Here is a 9,551-nt window from a genome sequence, read left to right as displayed (position 1 = left end):
CAGTAGGTCTTATGTGGGCCAAATGAAGGTGCTGGTGTGGAATTAGAATTCTAAGGACGTTGCTGGAAAAATTGAACAGGTTCTTTACTTAAACCTGCATGTTTAAGTTAGTTCCATTACAAAGTGCAATTTCATTCTGTTGATTCAATAATATGCATTTATGGCAGATCCTATCCTTTAATTTGGTAACTCTGCCAGCCAATCATTCATTTGTTTGATCTATTGAGCCGCCATTATGATACCCTATCATTCCGTTAGTAATATCATCAAAGCATCTGCATGTTGAAGAGGACCAAGAGAGACTGAGGTGAATGCAGATACTGCTGGTGATAGTTAAAAGGCTAGAAAGAAACTGAGTAACTGAAACATTTTCATGACATAAAAATATTGCTTTTATGGAAATGTGATGTGGTGTGGTGGACTAGTTAAATCATGCGGCCAGCATTGGTACTATCACACATTTGTGAAGAATCTTCCTTCATTAATTTTCTGTTCTGGTTGTAGGTGATGAGAATTGCTGACAAGGGAGCTGATATTGTCCGGATAACAGTTCAAGGAAAAAGAGAAGCAGATGCATGCTTTGAGATAAAGAACTCTCTTGTGCAGAAAAAGTAGGTCTTTATCTACTGCTATTGAAAGTTATGGAACGATTCGTGTAGAGTGATATATATCTGTTGATTTTGGCAGTTACAATATCCCGCTGGTAGCAGGTATTCATTTCTCACCTTCAGTTGCACTGCGGGTGGCTGAATGCTTTGACAAGATTCGTGTTAATCCAGGAAATTTTGGTATGTAGAAGTCCTTCTTGGTTGTTAATTGTGTATGATGTACACTTCCTCAACAAGGTTGTATATTGTAGCTGATAGAAGGGTTCAGTTCGAGCAGATAGAATACACAGAGGAGGAGTACCAGAAAGAACTTGAGCATATTGAACAGGTTATATTACTGATCCATCAATCGCTCAACCTCTTGTGGCACGTTTGACATGAAACATTGTTATGCATGATCTTCTAAACCTGCAATATGGCAAGGAGAGCATAGAAAGCCTGTGGCAACTGTCATACGTAAGGCGTGGATGGCTCATTTAACTACGATTGACAAATCACATGGTACTCGCGTGGTTGGCTTGCACACCATCTGAGATATTACTTTTTCCAAGCCGAAGGCAGAGATGGTCTGACAATAATGGGGAATAAGTATTCTATCAACTAGGCAAATCACAAATTCTACAAATAAGTAACATAATGTCTAACTTACTCTAGGTTCCTGAGGAGTGAGAACTAATCGTTGAAAGCTATGGGAATTTCACTGAGTAGGTACCTGTGACATGCATCCTAATGTGTTCTGAACCTTTGTGAGAAGCATTGGTTGTTGGGGGTGATTTCCCCCTTTTTTTTTCCTATTTATCTGGTTTTTTATTTCGCATGTTGGTTTTCTTCTATTTGGATATTTTAAGATAAGACGCACATGCATTTAGTTTGTGAGCGGATAATTTCTTTACAGGGTAATCAGCGCTGATGAGAAGGCCCATCTGAGGCAAAAGCTGTTGTCCCATTTGAGAGGAGAACTATTAGGTAATAAAGGATTTTCTCTTCCTTTCCTTATTTCCTTTTCTATTTGATGTTAGGAGTTGCATTTTCTAAGCTTTGTTGGAGTTATCTTCGCTTTTCTCCTCTCTTGTCCTCTTGTTTATTGCAATAAGTCATCTTCCAGCATCTCTCTCTTCACGAATTTTTTGTCCAAAATGTTTGCTGAAGGTTATTAGTTTAATTAATGGAATCTTGTCTTTACATGAATGCAGATAGCCGTGATGTTGGCTGTACTCATCTAAAAAATAGCTTGTTTTGATTATCCAAAAGAGTGGTACCTTGTTCATCCACAATCTCTTTGTAATCATTTATTTTTTGACAAAATAACAACAGCATGATTTGATGAGTGTATAAAGGATTGATACATTGTCTTAAATGATTAGCAGAGTAACTTTCTTGTTTCAATGAGATCCATTATTATTTTTTGACATATACGAGACTTCATTGCATTAGAGATCTTCTTGCCCATCCCCTTTGTCCTGATCGAACTGAGGCATCTGTTGACCTTTTTAAGGTCAGTTGTTTTTGTTATCGGAAGTACCATTTTTCTGTGAAGAAGAGAAGTGTTATGCTGAGTATGTACTGTTAGTTGAGGAAAGAAAGAATGCGCATCACAAAAAATTACAGTTTGAGTTGCTTTACGAGTATATTCCGTAGCTGTGTACAGTTGCTTGGCAATAGTTAAATGGACTAATAACGGTTAGATGATTAAATGGTGAAGCATTTTTTATTTTATTTTATTTTATTTTACTCTACAAGTATGATGGAGTTCTGAAATATTTTCTTTTGCTATCTCAATATGGCAAGAATTTGTGCATCATATTGATGGGGCTGTACAAACTTGTGTACTTAAAAAAGAACAGCATTTCCATAGCTAGAACATGTCTTGTTGCCTCAATCACCATTTGTATTAAAAAATGTGATGTATATATATTTTTTTAATTTTAGAAATTTCACTTATTTAATGTCAAACTCTTCAAATCTTTAAATTTCATATATCTAAGCATGAAAGCTATACTAAGTCATCCAATTGGGATAATTCAGTCACTGGAGTATTGTTATGACGATGAACTTACTTAAAATTCGTCATGCTAGTCTATTTGGTCTAAAAATTATTCAAATACATCTCACATATTAAGGTTTGGTACTTAAATCATCTCACACTTAGTGCTGATAGATCACGACAAATATGTGGGTTTTCGAGGGCTCAAGTAAGTGAACAGTTGAGCCCTGATAAGTGTAACACATACTCAGTTGAGTGCATTTTTTTGAGGTCAAGAAGACTAGTTAATTTTTTCTTATTGAGATCAACAATAGTAGGGCAGGAATATTGATGATGCACACTAGTCACTTCACATGCTGCTATCAGTGTAGCATTGCTGCCATATTTATGTAAAAGTTTAAGCTTTGTGGTACATGCTTCAACTTTTTGATTTTTCATGTTTTAAGGCCGGACCTCTTTTCTATTTTGGGCCAACAGCTTCAGTCAGCGGATACTCTTACTTCACACAGAATTTTTATGATAATCTTCCGAACTCTAAAGGAGTTGTCAACTAAACGGCTTACATCGGACCAAAAAAACTTTGCCGAGGTATACTGGCTTTACTAAATATATACTTTGTATATGGAATGCCAGAAGTTCAATGCAGCATCGCAAATTCGTCATTTGGTTTGTTAAGCATTCATTTGCTATCTTGTTTTATTTTATTTTTCAGAATCATTACTAATGCGCATCTTCTAAAATGATTGAATTTGCAGATATCCTCCCGTTTCTTTGATTATTGCTGGCACCTATGGCAGAGTGATGTAAAGACTATATTGTCTGGTTTCTCGGCACTTTCTCAAACTTCTGAGCAGCAAAATGATGAACTATATTTGACGTGTGAGCGATGGTTGTTGTGTCTCAAAATCATAAGACAGCTAATAATTTCAGCATTTCCAAGTGATTCAAAAAGCGTGCAGGTACCATATGTCCGAAAATGTTTTAGATTAATTCAGATAGACTAGGAAAATACCAAGAGGACATTTTTTTCTAAGCTATTTCTTGCCGTCTTTTAGGAGGTCCGACCTGTAAAGGAGGTCTCTCCTGTGTTCTTTACTGCCATTCAGTCTCTTCTCCCTTACTGTAAGTTAACCCTTGCTTTCTTAGCCTGATTTGTGGATGAAAGGCAACAAGTATGCTGAAATTGATGATCTTCTGGCATTGCCCGTTAACCTTTTGATGCTCATGTTGACATGTCTTCTTGATATTCTTTTACAGAGTGTAATGTATGAAGGTACATTAAGTACATCTTCCTCTTCCCCAACCTCCCCCTGTGCTCTCTGTTGCACATGCGCACACATACTCACCCATGTATAAACGTTTATGTGCACACAAGACAGGCATGTGCATACCCACGCTTGCAGAGACGAGTGTTCTTATAATCACGCAGGGACATGTCAGTGTTTATATGCACACATCTGTCAGTGTTTACATGCACATGAGACAGGCTTGTGCGTATCCATGCTTGCGACACAAGTGTTCTTATAATCACACAAGGACATGTCAGTGTCCATATGCACATGCTTATGTAGCAAGCATAGAATGCGACAGTTTTGCAATTAAGATTTGTGTATTCTGTAGCTTAAATCTTACTGTCTCACTAAAAGATTATGTGTTCTTTTTCACTTTGGGCTACATAACATGTTCATCTTCCTTTTTGATCAGTTAAAATGTTAATGGATAAGTTATTCATCCCGATTCTAGCATGCTTTTGAAAAGCGTTAATTTCATAAAATTATAGATCTAACGGTAGACTTCGAGATGTACATAACCTTAATTTTGGCAGTTTTCCAGAATAGGTGCAGCTTTATATGTTGAAAGCACCACTATATTTTATGCTGCTGGGAGTAAATTTAGAAATCTTTTAGCCCCAGAAATTAGTCTTATGGAGCCATATGTAACTCTCAATCCATTGTAAGGGATTATTTTGACTGAAAGGATTCCTTACTTAAAAATAGAATTTATGTTTTAGCGAAGACTGTAATTGAACTTCTTTTAGACAATTGCAGTTGATATATATCCGTAACGAGGTACTGTTTGAGATTTCTTCTGATGTGAAGTAATGACTAAATGGCGTTAGCAATTCTTTTGAACTTGAAATATTAAATTATCCTCTGTCTAATTTCTTCATTTTTTGCTGATTCATCTTTTCAGAAGGATATCCTAATTTCTGGGACTTCGTAAGGAGAGTGTGCACAAAGTTAATGAAGGTTTTAATCTCGATTCAAGGAAGGCATCCTTATTCATTTGGTGATAAATGCGTTCTTCCACCTGTAATGGAGTTCTGTTTGAATATTATAATAGATCCCAAGGCCAATGTGATGTCATTTGAGGAGTTCATTATTCAGTGTATGATAATGCGATGTCATTTGAGGAGTTCGTTTCACTTGCCATGTCATCTGATTTTGGCTTAATTTACTTATATACTTCCTTCCAGATAAGTGACAAATATGATCATCTGATGTTTGTATGTAAGATAATAAAGTAAAATGGAGCAGCATCTGAAAAGCCGAATGTACTGAAACCATTGATTGCTTCGCTTACGTTATAATTATGCAATGTGGTACCTTGTATCACATTCTAAAAACTTGTTAGATGTAATCATTGTCTTTAAATCAAATTGATTTCAGGTTGTCTTCGAATCTAATGATGTTATTTTACTTGAAACAACTCAAAATTCATTGACTAGTGAGTGGTGTTATTATTTGAATATCTATGTGAGTACTTTGTGGTTAAATTGCAACATGCTACAGAGACATTTTGCGGTCCATGCTTTCTTGGCATTTTTAAGTGAGCATGATTAAACATGTTGTTTGATCAAGTTTTGTTGAACACAGGCGAGTCAAGTTCCACAGCAAGTGCAAATCCTGTAGCAATGATGGAATTTTACATGAAAAAGGCTGCCCGGGAGGAGAGGAGGAGACAACCTAGACAATCGAAAGACGAAATGCCTCCATCTCCTTCTCTTCAAGGTTAGCTTTTCAATTCCTTGCGAGCGGGCGTTATTTCTGTTTTCTTGTGTCTTGCTATATGCATCTTAGTTGAGATGACATATTTGTGTTTTGTTTCATAGGACTCGCCAAGAAAGGTCATCACATGGGCGACTTCATTCCTCTAGAAGAGCTTGAAAGGTTTTTGGCGTCATGTAATGATTGCCTCTGCCCAAAGGGCTACTAGAGAGGCTGCTGAAAGGGCCAGGATTCAGGTTGATAAGGTTGGCCATAAGCTTTTGTTCATGAGTGTAAAAAGTTTATTATTGCTTCTAAAATGCTGTTTGTTGTTTGTGTTGTGTTCTCTTTGATGAAAGAATGACAAGTTTGTTTATTATTGTTACATTCATTTCCATTTCTTTAATTAAAAAAGAAAAAAAAAAAGAACCTGTTGGAACCTATTGGAACTTGGAACCGACCCCGGAACCTGTGACAGGGTAGGTTCCAAGTTCTTGGTTCTGACGGGTAGGTTCTAGATTCCAAAAAATGATAAACCTGTACCCGAGGGTAAGATCCAGGTTCCAAGCGGAACCTGTAAAGAACCGGGAACCGCTCACCCCTAGGTGTACCAGTTTGTGCTTTTACCCTCTGTTTGTTACATTTGTATCGAGCTGTGGTTTTTCGTGATATTAATCCAATTTAGTATAAACTAAATTAGGGTAAATTTATTACAAATGTACCGATTTGGGATTTTTGATAACTAAAAATTAGTTTATGGTATATTTGTTACAGATATACCAATTTAGGGTTTTTGGTGGTCAAAAAATTGGTTTATGATAATTTTGCCACGGTTTGGAATTTTTGGTGGTATTAACCGTAGAAATTATATGGCTAACTAGATTACTTGTCATTAGTTATGGAGAAAGGTGATTGTTGTGGTTCATGATTTGCATGGCAATCGATTAGTGATAGATACCTAAGATTTTAGCAAGACTATGTCAAGGGTGCGTTTGGTAATCATTCTATTCCCGAGAATAATTTCTGATAAAAAATGATTATTTTTTATTATGTTCCCAAAAAAAAATTCTAAGCATTTGAAGGCATTTGGCACTGTCCTCAAAATTTATAATCCAAACCATTATTTTCTAATTTTTTAATAATTTAATTACTTTTTTTTTCTTCTTTTCTATATCTTTTTCCTCGCCCGATCGCCGGTGCCGACCTTGGGATAACCGACGACCGGCCGGATGAGGGTTGACAACCTCGCCGAAGGGTTGTTGGCCCCTGGCGAGGCTCGGCCGAGCTCTCCTAGTCACTGACAGGGCTTGAACTTGTCGGGCCACCGCGAGGTCGGCCTTGCCTTGGTGGCCCGGCGAGGTTGAGCCTCACTAGCGGCTGGGCAAGGCTCGTTGGTGGCAGCGATGGACGACGGTGGCAATGGCCGATGGCAGTGGCAGTGGAAGTGGAATGAGAAGAGAAAAGGAAGTAAAACAAGAAGGAAAGAAGAAGAGAAAAGAACAAAAAAATTTCAGTTGGCTTGATTCTGGAATTGCTTTTGGGAATAAAGAATCAATTTTTTATTTTATTTAAATTCTCGATGCTACTTGCAAATCTATTCTTGGAAACAAAAAAGTTACCAAATGAATTTATGTTTCAAACCTACTCCGGTGAACAAAAGAATAGAATCTAACACTATTTGACCAGTTGCCAAACACACTCCAAGTCTCCCTCTACCTATGATCTCCCCATTCGCAGTCATGTCGATTAATTACTCCCACGTCAATCATTACCATCCATTAAGGAAAGAAATCCACTTATTAGGGCATTGATATCAATAGATATCTTGCCAAAAGTAGAGGGATGTGATTCCTTATATGCAATGAACCATTAACATGCCATTTTCATTCTTGATTTGCTAAATCAAAATAATCAATGTCATGTAGATATAAATTCCCTCTCTGCAGTCTGTCATAAAGAAATCAAAGTAATATAGTTTTAGAAAGAATCAGCTGCATCCATACAAAAGAAATGGAAAGAGCTTCTCTCTCTTTGCCTTTTTTGGTGACCCTTGTGCTCTTATCATCATGTAAGCCTATCTCATGAAACGTGCCTCTTCTTGTTTTTATAGTTTTTCAATCACGATAAGGAAATAGTTTCATGCTGAACTTTGTATACACATAGGTTTGATGCTTGAGACAGGAGCAAGAGATTTGACAGAGATAAAGTCAAGCCAATGCTTTACTTCTGAAGATTGCCTTAAATATTGCAACAATTGCCTCGGAAGCAAGTGTGACGACGGCCGATGCAACTGTGGTTGCGTGCCGATTGGGGGCTAAAGCATGGATGAAACTGCCTTAGAGAATAAGAAGCAAAATGCTTGCTGGATTTACATGTTTTGTTTGGTTAGTGTTTGCTTCAATAAAGGTGGCATTGTGAGAGCTTAATAATATCTTGGACAACAATCAAATTCGCTTCTTATTGTGTCTTCTTTTGGTGAATCGAGTCCTATTAATTGTGCACTGAACTAAGCCCCAATTTCGGATAAATAAGAATGCTCTGAAACCCTTTTCAAATCACAAATCAGAACTTAATGCACATGGATCGAATCTTGTCAATGGACTATACCTAGTTATCAGGCTAACCTTGATGTTATTAATTCAATCATCACGAAAGCCAGCCGGTGATGATTGACTTGCCATGTCGTCAATTTTCGACGAAAATTGACAGATAGGACTGAATGGGTGACTGTCCTATGCAAAACCACTTTCAAAGCGCTCTCAATAGCCAAAAGTATTTGTGGTTTCCTAATTTAATTTTATACTTAATCATACGCACGTAACTATGAACATATCTATGACCAAGACGGACCACTTATTCTTGACATTCGACCGGATGGCAAGGTCAAACATCGGTAAAATCATTGGATAGAAGCCATGAACATTGTGACATCTGGAAATTCTACATCCGTTAATTGTATGTAGTATATGAATATGATAAATGTCACCAGAGGACATTTCAGTTGGATTATTAATTTTGTAGCACAAGAGAAATCCGATCGGTATTTTCGTGTCTCTCTCCATTGAAATGGCGAGTTTCTTCGAAGGGCGATTAAATGAACCAAAAAAAAAAAAAAAAAAAATTTCAGGAACTATTGAATTACAATCGATCGAAGTCTCCATTAAATCAGTGAAGTAGTTTTTTTTTGGGGGGTCGAACAGTGAAATAGGGTTTAGCATGTGAACATTAATTTCATGTTGGTAAAATGTTAATGAATAAAGAAAAATTTATAAATCCATCCTTGACCCCCGTTGAAGACGAACTCATCATGTTCAGCTCTTCGTCTTTCCAAGCACGCAGAGAGAGCAGAGAGAGAGAGAGAGAGAGAGAGAGAGAGAGAGAGAGAGAGAGAGAATATGGAGAGAGGCTTCAGAGAGCTGTATAGACAACCTCTTGACCGAAATGGTGTCTTCATATTGCAATCGTTTCTATGCCGATCAGCCCGAGCTCGCTGCTCGCGGGATTGAAGGCATTGGCCATCAGGTTGTCATCGGCTCTCCAGAAGGTAGACTTTGATCGGTTTCTTTTTTTCCCCGACTAATGATTCGATTATTGCCTCGAATTTGATTTCGATCCTCATTTTTTAATCCTATTTGTTCTTCGTAACTCCCATAACAGTGAATACTGTGAAATGCTCGGGGATTATTATTAGCTACGGTTGTCTCGATTGCTTTTATTCTTTGATCTGTCGGTGTGCTCATTCGCGTTTCCTTCTGGTTCTGTTTGCTCAAGTGAGATTATTGTGGTGAGGTCGAGTGCCTAAAGTCATATTTTCTGGATATCAGTGAATTGGTTTATATAGCGTGATTCTACAATTTTAGGCCTTAGATATGGGCACTTCAGTGAGGATTGAGTGTTCTCACCGATAGATTGAATTGAGTGGATAAAAGGAGGTGTTTCTCGAGATAGTATTCTTTTTTTTTTTTTTTTTGG

The 9,551-nt window shown here is 37.3% G+C and overlaps 2 long non-coding RNA genes across 2 annotated transcripts; both read left to right on the top strand.

The window, feature by feature from the left end:
* Nucleotides 1–511: 511 nt before the first annotated feature.
* Nucleotides 512–934, top strand: LOC120290275. Its single transcript, XR_005548138.1, has 3 exons — nucleotides 512–611; nucleotides 688–788; nucleotides 860–934. It is a non-coding gene; the product is annotated as an uncharacterized LOC120290275 (long non-coding RNA).
* A 906-nt stretch (nucleotides 935–1,840) lies between these two features.
* On the top strand, nucleotides 1,841–3,521 carry LOC108957551. Its single transcript, XR_005547131.1, has 3 exons — nucleotides 1,841–1,863; nucleotides 3,039–3,180; nucleotides 3,348–3,521. It is a non-coding gene; the product is annotated as an uncharacterized LOC108957551 (long non-coding RNA).
* Nucleotides 3,522–9,551: the final 6,030 nt, after the last annotated feature.

The sequence above is a fragment of the Eucalyptus grandis genome, chromosome 2, assembly GCF_016545825.1.
Source record: "Eucalyptus grandis isolate ANBG69807.140 chromosome 2, ASM1654582v1, whole genome shotgun sequence".
Classification (NCBI taxonomy): domain Eukaryota; kingdom Viridiplantae; phylum Streptophyta; class Magnoliopsida; order Myrtales; family Myrtaceae; genus Eucalyptus; species Eucalyptus grandis.
Note: the sequence above shows the minus strand (reverse complement) of the source record. Positions and strands in the feature narration are given on the sequence as shown.